Here is an 11,600-nt window from a genome sequence, read left to right as displayed (position 1 = left end):
AGACAACCTGGGCTGATTATATAGCTTGCTAAGGATAACCTTGAATAAAAGCTAGTCAAGAACTATAAGCCAATTAGTCTTATTTTAAACCATCTCATGTCCCCGAAGGGGTGCACCGTTCCTGGAGGTACTGCAATACCAGGTCGATGCGTGGAGTGGACGGAGCAAGCTCCTATTCCAACTCCTAGTTCCAAAAATCCATTTAATATATTGTCCTCGGATAGAGGACGTATCAGATATTAAACTGATAAGAACAGATACTACACTTGATCTTAGCCAAAAGGCCGAGAAGCGATAACCCTACCGACACACGCGCCCGCTACACTCACCTGCGCGCACACATTCACATCGCGGTCCCCCACGCTCACGCGCCCGTGGACACGCGCCCGACACCGACTCTTTTCCTCTATCCTGACCACCGCCTCATTTCTGGGGAAATCCTGTGGGATCAGCGTGGGTCAATGAGTTTTTGATGCTCTTTTTGCTCCCAGAGTTCCTGGGAGCCGCGGCCACGGCCTCATTTGCATGCTCCGCCCAGCGCACAGCAGTCACTGGACTTGCTCGTAGCCGGAAGCAAGTAGGACGGCTCCTTCCTCCAGTCCGCTGTGTCAGATCCACAGACCCAAAGCTCTGCCAGGCTCTTTTCAAAGCTTCAGTTACAGGATTGAGGGCCACAGGAGGTCTTTACTCTCTCCCACTTCCTTCCCTTTTTTCTCTCTCTCTACCTTTATTATCTGGGCCCAGGAGCCTTTTCTATAAAAAGATGCAATCATCAATCAGTTGGGGAGGGTGCCAGTGGTCACAATCCAGTCCCCCAGTTATGCAAGTTACTCATACCAGGCCAAGGGGGGCACGGACCCTTGGGGAAAGAGACCCTTAAAATTCCATCCTTTCTATTTATTTGTTACGTATTTCTTACTTTGGCTGTTAGATTTTGTTGTTTTGAAACGTGTCTCACTAGACTGGAACTTCTGCAACCTTCCCGTCTCAGCCTCCTTAGTGCTATTATTGCAGCTTCGAGCTCCAGTGCCTCAAGAGTTAAATCCTAGGAGGAGCCTGAAAACGCAGAGCTGCAGCTGACATGCTCAAGGGACGGCACCAACAGTCAGCAGAGTGGGCTGCAGCGAGAAAGGACCTAAAAAGCCAAGATGAGGCTCAAGAGATGGCTCAGGGTTAAGTTAAAAGCTGCGCCTCCAGAGGTCGTGATTCCCGGCAACCACCTACAATGAGATCTGGTGCCCTCTTCTGACGTGCAGGCAGAACACTACACATTAGATCAACAAGGGCTAGTCTCCTGGGAGAGGCTATGGAAGAAGGCAAGAAGGTAAAAAAGGGTTGGGGGCTGGTTGGATGAACAAGACCTCAATAGAACAAACACCCAGACTAGCCTAAAGAGAAAACCAGGTGGGGGCTGGGGGGAGAAGGTGCTTGATTGTTTCTTCCTAAGACTGATCTCAAAGAAACTCCAACGTGCTGAGGTACCTATGAAACATACTGGCAAAGCACACTGGCTGCCGGTCTCTCGCAACATTACTAGTACCCGTCAGAGAATCCTGGTTCCTCTCAGGATCTCTCACCAGCCCCCTCCATCCCCTACCCTAACCCTCTCTAGCCCCTTGGTTTTGCTTCCCTCCCCCCAGTTTCTCTTCCTGTGTAGCTCAGCCATTTTGGCTGCCGTGCCCTCTGAGTTCTCTTGGTCCTCTTCCTCTTGGCTCTGTTACTAGATTTCCCCTGGTCCTCCTGGCTCCCTCTGGTTCCTCTCCCTCTCCCATTCTCCTCTCTTAGCCTGGTCTATTCTGCCGGCCATGTTCAGCCCATCCTTCTGGCTGTACTCGCCCTTATAGCTACAGTAAAACCTCCTCAACCATACCTGGGAGCAGTCATGTCCTCGTTGTTATTCATGACCAGGCTTGGGTCCTAGTGGTGACAGCGTAGGGGACAGCAGTGGCTAGATTCGGGGGACATTTGCAAAGAGCTGTTGGCTTTTGCAGCACTGGTTCTTAACCACCAAGTCAATTCTCCAAACTCCCGATTTCATTTAAAATTACTTTTTATTCACATAACCAGCACACTCCCCATCCTCCATCAGATGCTATGAACTGCATCTGGTTCTGAGGATCAGAAAATGCAGGGATTGGTGCCTTGCACCGCTGACGCGAGAAGACGAGTAAACAGACTCATAAATAACTCATCGTATGTTGACTTTATTTGTATTGTTCAAGTTTATGAATCAACAACACTTTCTAATGGTGAAGGAGACTTCGAAAAAGGAATTAGTAACGTAAAGAGTTCTCTAACAGGCCTGAATGTCGCAAACAAGGCGCCGGCAAGTCTCGCCGTACCTTCTCCCCGCTAAACCATTAGATCACATTCCTTAAGCGAGCCCCCAAGGTCCATCCCCTTATTTGGCCACTGACTCATTCCTGGGACTGAGCTCCAAGGTTCAGCAATCAAAATTCATTATTTGGCTATGCTGGCTAACATGTGCAGTCAGGACTTAGTAACTCTTCACCCCAGCACACGCCTCCTCCTCTTTCCCTTAAAAATCCAACTCCTGAAAACAAACAAAAACCCTGCTTGCTGCCATCTGCACCTGCAGCCTCCAGACCCCTCCACCACTATGCCACTTCCCCCTGGGGTAATAAATTTCATGTTGAGAATTTGGTGTCCAAGTGTGTTCTGTGCCAACTCCAAGACCCCCTTTCATTCACAGTAATGTGTAAAGTATGTAATCTTCAGACATCGTATTTGAAATGTCGAAGTTGTTAACTGGCTATGAGCCTTTAATTATTTAGTTCTTTTTAAGTTCATAGAGCAAGCTGGGAGGTGGTGGTGCATATCTTTAATCCCAGCACTCAGAAGGCAGAGGCAGGCAGAAAAAGAAGGCCTTAGAGTAACAAAGGTTTAGGGGGAAATTATCTATCTAAAAAGGCCTTTAGGGGGAAAAAAAGGCTCACACAATCTTAAAGTCACTTCCTTTACTACTGCTTCTTCTTTTTTTTTTTTTTTTTTGATTTTCGAGACAGGGTTTCTCTGTAGCTTTTTTGGTTCCTGTCCTGGAACTAGTTCTTGTAGACCAGGCTGGCCTCGAACTCACAGAGATCCGCCTGCCTCTGCCTCCCGAGAGCTGGGATTAAAGGCGTGCGCCACCACCACCCGGCACTACTGCTTCTTAAAAAGTTCCTCCTCAGCTAGACGGTGGTAACACACGCCTTGAATCCTAGCACTCAGGAGGCAGAGGCAGATGGATCTCTGTGAGTTCGAGGTCAGCCTGGTCTCTAAGAGCTAGTTCCAGGACAGGCTCCAAAGGTACAGAGAAACCCCAAAACAAAGTTAAAAAAATCCTCCTCTCACAGCTTCCTAATGGGCTCCACCTCCTTCTCTTTTGCTCTCTACACGGCTGCTGCTGTGCCATGTAGTTTTCTCAGGCTAGGAATGTCGCACTGACCATCCACGTAGCTCTTTCCCAGACAGAAATTGACACTGGAAATCAAGACTTAACAATAACAATTAATCAGCTTGACATTGAGCGGTAGAGAACACGCAGACTAAAATTGCTTCAAGCTCTGACCTTGAATCAGTAAAACACCTGGGAAAATGACCTTGTGGATTCCCTAGGGGCAACCAGCCTGCTTGGAATCTATTCTTAAGTCCAAAATTAGCTGTCTGTGTAAAGGCTGTCTTTGTAACTGAGAATCCTACGTCCATCTTCTTGTTTACCCTATGATCATTCTCCTGGCCATCCACAGCTACGTGTGCCCAATAAATGGAAGATTTACACGAGATAAACACACAAGCATTGGGATACACCCAAAGCTGTTCTTAGGGAAGAAATGAAGTTCTCAGGGGAAAAAATGAAGGGGTTCATGAAAAAAATTACAGACAGCCAGTGACCCCCCCAGCCTTGCCAGGTGGGGCTCTCCCATCAGGATCATACACCTGGTGGGTCAACTGTTAAACACTAATTGTTGCTGTTGTTGTACATTCCCATGGCCTCTTGCGCCAGTACCTCTCAGCATTTGCCCAACATGGACTTGTTGGTTTGTGACTGACCGCTGAATCTAGGCTCCTTTCCTTGCTGAATCGCTCAATCAGGGATCTACAGCCCTGCCTCCTTCTCTCTTTTGCTTGCTCGTGTATGCCAGAAGAATCTCAAACTCATTATACAGCCAAAAAGGATCTCAAACTCATTATACAGCCAAAAATTACCTTGGCATTTTTCTTTCTTTTCTTCTTCTTTTCGGTATTTTGAGACAGGGTTTCTCTGTGTAACAGCCGTAGCCGTACTAAAACTAACTCTGTAGACCAGACTGGCCTTGAACTCACAGAGATCCACCTGCCTCTGCCTCCCCCCAGTGTGCCATCACCGCCCAGCTTGACATTGGCATTTCTGACACCCCCCCCCACACACACACACACACTTAAACTCCCCGGAGTACTTCAATTGCAGGTATGCGACACGAGGCTGGATTTTGTGATGCTGGGGACCAATGCATGTCTTTGCACATACGCATGCCAGGCAACCAGCTACTCATGCACGGACACACACTCACACACACAGGTTTTTTTTTCTTTCAAGTATACGACTGCCTCAGTCGGCCAAGAACTAGGATTACACTTAGAATACACTGGTGCTTTTCTCCTCATTCACTAAAGTACCAGGATGTCTGAAGTAGGGATTAGGAAGAGAGTCCAGGCATAGACGCTGGTCCAAAAGGTATTCCTGCCCAAAAGTGTTCCTTTAGTTGCTTATGGTCATTCACTGCACAGCCTGGAACACTGGGTCCTCCTATGGAGCAGCCTGTGGCGTTGTATACGGGTCTGCACGATAAAGCTCAATCCAAAGTGGGTTTTAGTTCGCTTTTTTTTAAAAGGAACTATGCCTCTAGGGAGGTAGGGCCAGGCAGATCTCTGTGAGTTTGAGGTCAGCTTGGTCGACATAACAAGTACTGAGAAAGCCAGGGATGCAGAGACAGGTAACGGGGCTGTTGGGCCAGGCTGAGGCAAGAAGATCACCGAGAGTTTCAGGTCTGGGTTTCCACCTGAAAACAAGATAAACAAGGAAAGAAAGGAACGAAGAGCGGCGGCGGCGGTGTGTGTGTGTGTGTGTGTGTGTGTGTGTAATCCCAGAGAGCCACGTTTACAGCAAAAAGAGCTGAAATTCCAAGGGCCCACGTCCAAGGCTACGCCCACCCCTTGAGCGGATCAGCACGCGCCTTCCCCCGGGAGGTCCCCTCCTCTCAGCCGCGGATCTCATCTCGGGGCCAAACGAGATGCCCAATGGACTAGATATGGGGCGGGCAGGGACCCCCTTGTGGGTACCGTCAACTCTGAAATATTAAGAATCGGGCAGAAGGGCTGGCGTTCGGGCAACGCTGTGCCGCGCAGCAGAGATGGCATGCGCGCTGGGCGGGGCATGCAAATGAGGCCGTGTCCGCGGCTCCCAGGAAGTCTGGGAGCGAAAAGGACAACGAAAACTCCTCGGCCCACGCTGATCCCACAGGGTTTCCCCGGAGACGAGGCGGTGGTGAGGATAGAGCAGGAGAGTCGATGTCGGGCGCGTGTCCGCGGGCGCGTGAGCGTGGGCGACCGCGATGTGAATGTGTGCGCGCAGGTGAGTGTAGCGGGCGCGTGTGTCGGTAGAGTTATCGCTTCTCGGCCTTTTGGCTAAGATCAAGTGTAGTATCTGTTCTTATCAGTTTAATATCTGATACGTCCTCTATCCGAGGACAATATATTAAATGGATTTTTGGAACTAGGAGTTGGAATAGGAGCTTGCTCCGTCCACTCCACGCATCGACCTGGTATTGCAGTACCTCCAGGAACGGTGCACCCCCTCGGGGACATCTGCTCTGGTTCTAAAGAAAGATCATCTTCTCTTTTTCCCTATTTCTTTCCATGGCTGCAAAAATTTGCTAGGCTTAATGAGTTCGGTATGCTTACTGAGTTTTCCCCCGTCTTTTTAGTTTTCTATTGGTATCTTGTTTGGGTCCCTTTACATCCACTGCTTTTCAGTTAATATACTTTTTACACTGCTTGTATTATTTAACTTTATTCTGAGTTTAAGCTCTTGGCTATTTGTATTTAAAAGTTCTGGTCTCCCACATTTCATTGGGACCCTTGATTGGGATAGGTTCTTACTATATTCGGTTATCCAAAACCCATTGTAGAGACAGAGCCAGGCGGATCTCTGTGAGTTCCGCCTACAAAGGGAGTTCCAGGACAGGCTCCAAAGCCACAGAGAAACCCTGTCTCGAAAAACAAAAACACACACAAAAAAAAACCCAAAGAGTGAGTTACTGGACAGGCTCCAAATCTCCAGAAACCCTGCCCCCCCCCCCAAAAAAAAGGAAAAAAAAAAAGTAAAACAAAAGAGAAAGAAAAAGAATTTATCATGTGGAAGGGGAGGAATCAAAGTTATCTGGGAAGACATTTTCCTAAAAGCAATCATAACCTCACAGGTTAAGGAGTTTAGCAAGGCAAGAAGGGGTGGACATATTGTCACAAGTTCGGTGTAGTTAGAAAAGTTTGCAAGCTTAAGAAACAGAAACTTTCCGGGCGGTGGTGGTGGCGCACGCCTTTAATTCCAGCACTACGGAGGCAGATCTGTAAGTTCGAGGCCAGCCTGGTCTACAAGAGCTAGTTCCAGGACAAGCTCCAAAACTACAAAGAAACCTTGTCTCGGAAAAACAACAACACAACAGAAACTTACTGTTGAAAGGTATATACTTAACACTGTGGTTCCCTGATTTGGTTTCGAAATCGACAGACTGCCTGTCTCTTGGCTCAAAAGAATCAATATTGAGAAAATGACCATCCTACCAAAAGCAATTTAGAGAGTCAAAGCAGTCCTGAAAATACAGCTAGTGACACTCTTCACAGATAGGGAGGGGGGTGTCTTAAAGTGTATATAAAATCATAAAAGATCCTGGAAAGCCAAAGCAATCCTGCTCAAAAAGAATATTGTTGGACTTATCACCATACATGACATCAGGTTACATGCACAACAATAAAATAAAAACAGTATAGTACAGGAAAAATATAGAGATGCGGGCCAATAGAATAAGCAAAGGAGGGGTAGGGAGATGGCTCATCAATGATGGTTAAGAGCCCTGATGGCTCTTCCAGTTGTTCGGAGTTCAATTCTCAGCAACCACAGGGTGGCTTACAACCATCTGTAATGAGATCTGGGTCCCTCTCTTCTGGCCTACAGGGAGACAGAACACTGTATACATAATAAAATTTTTTCAAAGAATAAGCAAACGAACAAGATAGGCTGCTTAGCCTTGTGATTTATGACAAAGGTACAAAGAAATACATATTGGAGAATAAAAATGTCTACATGTAAAATAATGTAGATCCTTTTTGCTTTTAGTTTGTTTTTATCTAGTTTTAGATATAAATTAGTAGAGAATTCATGTTAAGCAACCAATAAAGATTGTATAATTATCAATGTTCAAATAAAAACCAGGCAGAATTTATTTACAAAAGCTTTAGATTTCATTGCAATATAACTTGCATAAATTACTAGAAGCTTTATATCATTATAAAAATAAACATTAGGGAGGCAGAGGCAGGCGATCTCTGTGAGTTCGAGACCAGCCTGGTCTACAGAGCTAGTTCCAGGACAGGCTCCAAAGCCACAGAGAAACCCTGTCTCGAAAAACCAAAAAAAATAAATAAATAAATAATAATAATAAACATTAGATCCTAATCTCTTACTCCATACAATTGAATTTCAAGTGACCTCAGAAAAATACATAAAATAGCCGGGCGGAGGTAGCACCCCTCCTTTGATCCAAAAAGATCAAAGAGATCAGCATAAAGCCAGCCACTCTGAACCTTATAGGAGAAAAAGTGGGAAGTACACTTGAATGCATTGGCACAGGGAATCACTTAAATAGAACCCCAACAGCACAGACACTGAGAGAAACAATTAATAAATGGGACCTCCTGAAACTGAAAAGCTTCTGTAAAGCAAAGGACATGGTCAAAAAACGACAAACTACAGAATGGGAAAAGATCTTCACTAACCCCACATCAGACAGAGGTCTGATCTCCAAAATATACAAAAAACTCAAGAAATTAGATACCAAAAGAACACATAATCCAATAAAAATACGTGGAGTACAGACCTAAACAGAGAACTCTCAACAGGGGAATCTAAAATGGCTGAAAGACAAGGAAAGGTTCAACATCCTTAGTCATCAGAGAAATGCAAATCAAAACAACTCTGAGATTCCATCTTTCACCTGAAAGAATGGCCAAGATCAAATACACTGACAACTTATGCTGGAGAGGTTTGTGGAAAAGGGAAGACTTCTGCATTGCTGGTGGGAATGCAAGCTGGTACAACAACCCAGACACACAAAGACAATTATCCCATGTACTCACTCATGAGTGGTTTTTAAACATAAACCAAAGAAAGCCAGCCTACAAACCACAATCCCAGAGAACTTAGACAACAATGAGGACACTAAGAGAGACTTACATAGATCTAATCTACATGGGAAGTAGAAAAAGACTGAGTAAATTGGGAGCATGGGACCTTGGGGAGGATTGAAAGGGGAAGGGAAGAGGCAGGGGAGGGGAGCAGAGAAAAATGTAGAGTTTAAAATATCAAAAAATAGTTAAGAGGCAAAATGAGAATATTTTTACCATTCATATTCTGACACGATTATCATCTAGAAATGTGGCGGCGCAAATGAATGCAGACAGATTATATAGATATATACAGCTTTAATAAGGAAATAGACTTACAGGACCACAGGTTCCCGCGGAGTACTGGAAAAGCGGAGCAAAAGAAAAAAGGGCTGCTGGGCTCACGCCCGGCAGATTTATCCGTAAACATTAGCCCGAGGCGAACACGCCCCCAATGGGTGGGGCTATGTCCCTACATCTCCCCCTTTTGTCTAAATAAGATAGAACCAAACCAAATACAACTATATACAATAATAACAAATAATAAATATAACAAACAATATTGAGAACAAAACTTTTGCTAAACATTCTATCTCAAGGAGTCTAAATAACATAGAGAGTAACTACAATTATATAATCTTCAACTCCGTCAAAGATCTGAGAAGGGAATAAATATCACTTAACAATCGAGAGATATCCAAAATGTGCAACAATTGACAGAGACAACTGACTACCTGGGCAATCACCCAAAGTCTCGTTTGCAATGTTGAGTCAACCAACTTTGGCTAAGGCCTAACATAACTGGCATACCACTATTAAAGGCAAGGAACTTTCTTAGGACTATCCTACCCTGTCTTGGCAAGATAAGACAATCCTGTTTCATCCACTTAGGGATATTCTGTATCTTTGTCAGAAGTTGAGGTATGGGCTTTTCTTAACCCAAAGGCCAGTTCTGCCAAGAAGACAAGCTCCCAGTGGAGTGTCTTTGGTGCTCAACGTTCTCTCGGGAGTAGAGTGGTGTTGCCAGGAGTAATTGTGTCTCTTTGGCACAGAAATTTTAGGTTAGATTAAAGGCCATTTTCTACAGCTCTTCGAAGAGGCTGAAGATCATACTATCTATACTAAATATAATCTCTATGTAACTAAAAGACCTGATTAACTTAAAAATAAATATGACAAACATATAATTCTCAATACCTATCTAACTTTGAAGACTAAAAGAATAAACAACTGTGCAATATATGAAGACAATGATCTTCAACTGTAAACAATGTCATAGTATCAGAGGTAGAAATGTACAATGTAATATGGTAGATGTATCAATACAATATAGACAAAGTTATAAGCATACTCATACAAAAATAGAGGTAGGAACACTCACATTCAATATTCAACATATCAATATACAAGAAACGTACCAGTACAATTTTCTATAAACAGTAATTCACAAATACCAATCATCCCAAAAAACCAGTCACCCCCTTCTTCTTCCTCTTCTTCTTTTTTTTTTTTCAAAAAAAAAAAATATCACCCCATCCCCTCAACCCTAAACCAACCATTAAAAGATGTCCCCTACCCTGAGGGCAAACTCTGTTGGGAGAGGGGATGTCGTCCTCTAAGATTGCTTCTAGCTGACATGGGGGCAACGTTCTTCTTAGGGGGTCCTGTGAAAGCAAACGATGGTAAAATTCCCAAATTAACCTTTGACCTAAGAAAATTGTAACTAGTCTCAGAGCGTTTTGAGAAGGTCCGACCAGAGTGTTGTCAAAAATGTGCACCATTCGAAATTGTCTCTTGTAGTTGGTACCAAAAACCAAGTCTAATATTAGCGCTTTAAAAAAATCATGACGTCATAAAAACCAGATGGAGTTGATGTTGTGGGGCCCCATCTTCATCCTGGAAACTTCAAAGATTACTGTAGGAAAATTTGTTGCTTGTTATGGGAAATTTAAACATTAACAACAAGGACATATACTGACATATAAAGAAAGACACAGATATGAGGAAAAGCAAAGAAAGTTTAATATATATATATATATATATAAATTAATACTTACAGAACAAGTCCCTCCATCAGTAATTAAATATTAGGGGTACCTTAAATTCTTTGAAGATGGGTATTTTCCTGTGGAGATAAGAAGAGAACCCTGCCCCCAACCTATTTGTATTACTTACCATCAGTATGATTTCCATCCATGTGATTGAATTGTTATTTATCTTTCCCAACTGGCTTCTCTTCATCAAAACGAACCTTTATCAATTTTGATGGAATCCACAATTTTTCCTCACCTGTGGAGACAAGAGCAAATCCCCTTCCCCAACGCAGCACATCTCCTGGCTTCCATTGTGAGGTCAGCACATCCTTGAAATAAACTGGTTGATTTAGTTCAGTAGACTTTTCCATTATCCAATGTCTTTCTGCAGCCGATGTTCCCTTCTCATTAGCGTTGAGGAAATTCAAGGTTAACAAAGCATTATGTAACCTATTTCTGGGGGTGTTTTCCACCCCTTTCTGTTTGTTCAACATATCCTTTATAGTTCGATTTGATCTTTCTATGACTGCTTGACCTGTAGGATTGTATGGTATACCTGTAACATGCTTGATATTGTAATAATCAAAAAAAGAACTCAAGAAACGAGGCAGAGTAGAGCATACAACCTTAGGAGGCAGAGGAGGTACTTTTTTTTTTTTTTTTTTTTTTTTTTTGGTTTTTTGAGACAGGGTTTCTCTGTGGTTTTGGAGTCTGTCCTGGAACTAGCTCTTGTAGACCAGGCTGGTCTCGAACTCACAGAGATCCGCCTGTCTCTGCCTCCCAAGTGCTGGGATTAAAGGCGTGCGCCACCACCGCCCGGCACTTTTTTTTTTTTGAGAGAGGGTTTCTCTAAGTGACTTTGGACCCCTAAATAGGCCAGGATAGTTCCTGCCTCCCATGTGCGGGGTTAAAGGCATGCGGCACCAGGGTGGTATTCTACGTGAAAATCTAGTGTGAGCTCAGGACTGGAAGGACAGTCTACAACGATACATACAGGTCAGTTTAGGTTTCCTATGAGCCCAGTGCTCATCAACCAAAGGAAAGTGTGTTAGAAACAGTTAACTAAGAAACCGAGTTTTGTAGCCAGAGAGAGAAATAAGAAAAAAGGAAGATAATCTTTCTTTAGAACCAGAGCAGATGTCCCCG

At 44.1% G+C, this 11,600-nt stretch overlaps 2 non-coding genes across 2 annotated transcripts; one reads left to right on the top strand and one right to left on the bottom strand.

Moving 5' to 3' along the window:
• Positions 1-105: 105 nt before the first annotated feature.
• On the bottom strand, positions 106-296 carry LOC130878906 (U2 spliceosomal RNA). Its single transcript, XR_009057519.1, has one exon. It is a non-coding gene; the product is annotated as a U2 spliceosomal RNA (small nuclear RNA).
• Positions 297-5,647: 5,351 nt separating this feature from the next.
• On the top strand, positions 5,648-5,838 carry LOC130878910 (U2 spliceosomal RNA). Its single transcript, XR_009057522.1, has one exon. It is a non-coding gene; the product is annotated as a U2 spliceosomal RNA (small nuclear RNA).
• Positions 5,839-11,600: the final 5,762 nt, after the last annotated feature.

This window comes from Chionomys nivalis, chromosome 7 (assembly GCF_950005125.1).
Source record: "Chionomys nivalis chromosome 7, mChiNiv1.1, whole genome shotgun sequence".
Taxonomy (NCBI): domain Eukaryota; kingdom Metazoa; phylum Chordata; class Mammalia; order Rodentia; family Cricetidae; genus Chionomys; species Chionomys nivalis.
Note: the sequence above shows the minus strand (reverse complement) of the source record. Positions and strands in the feature narration are given on the sequence as shown.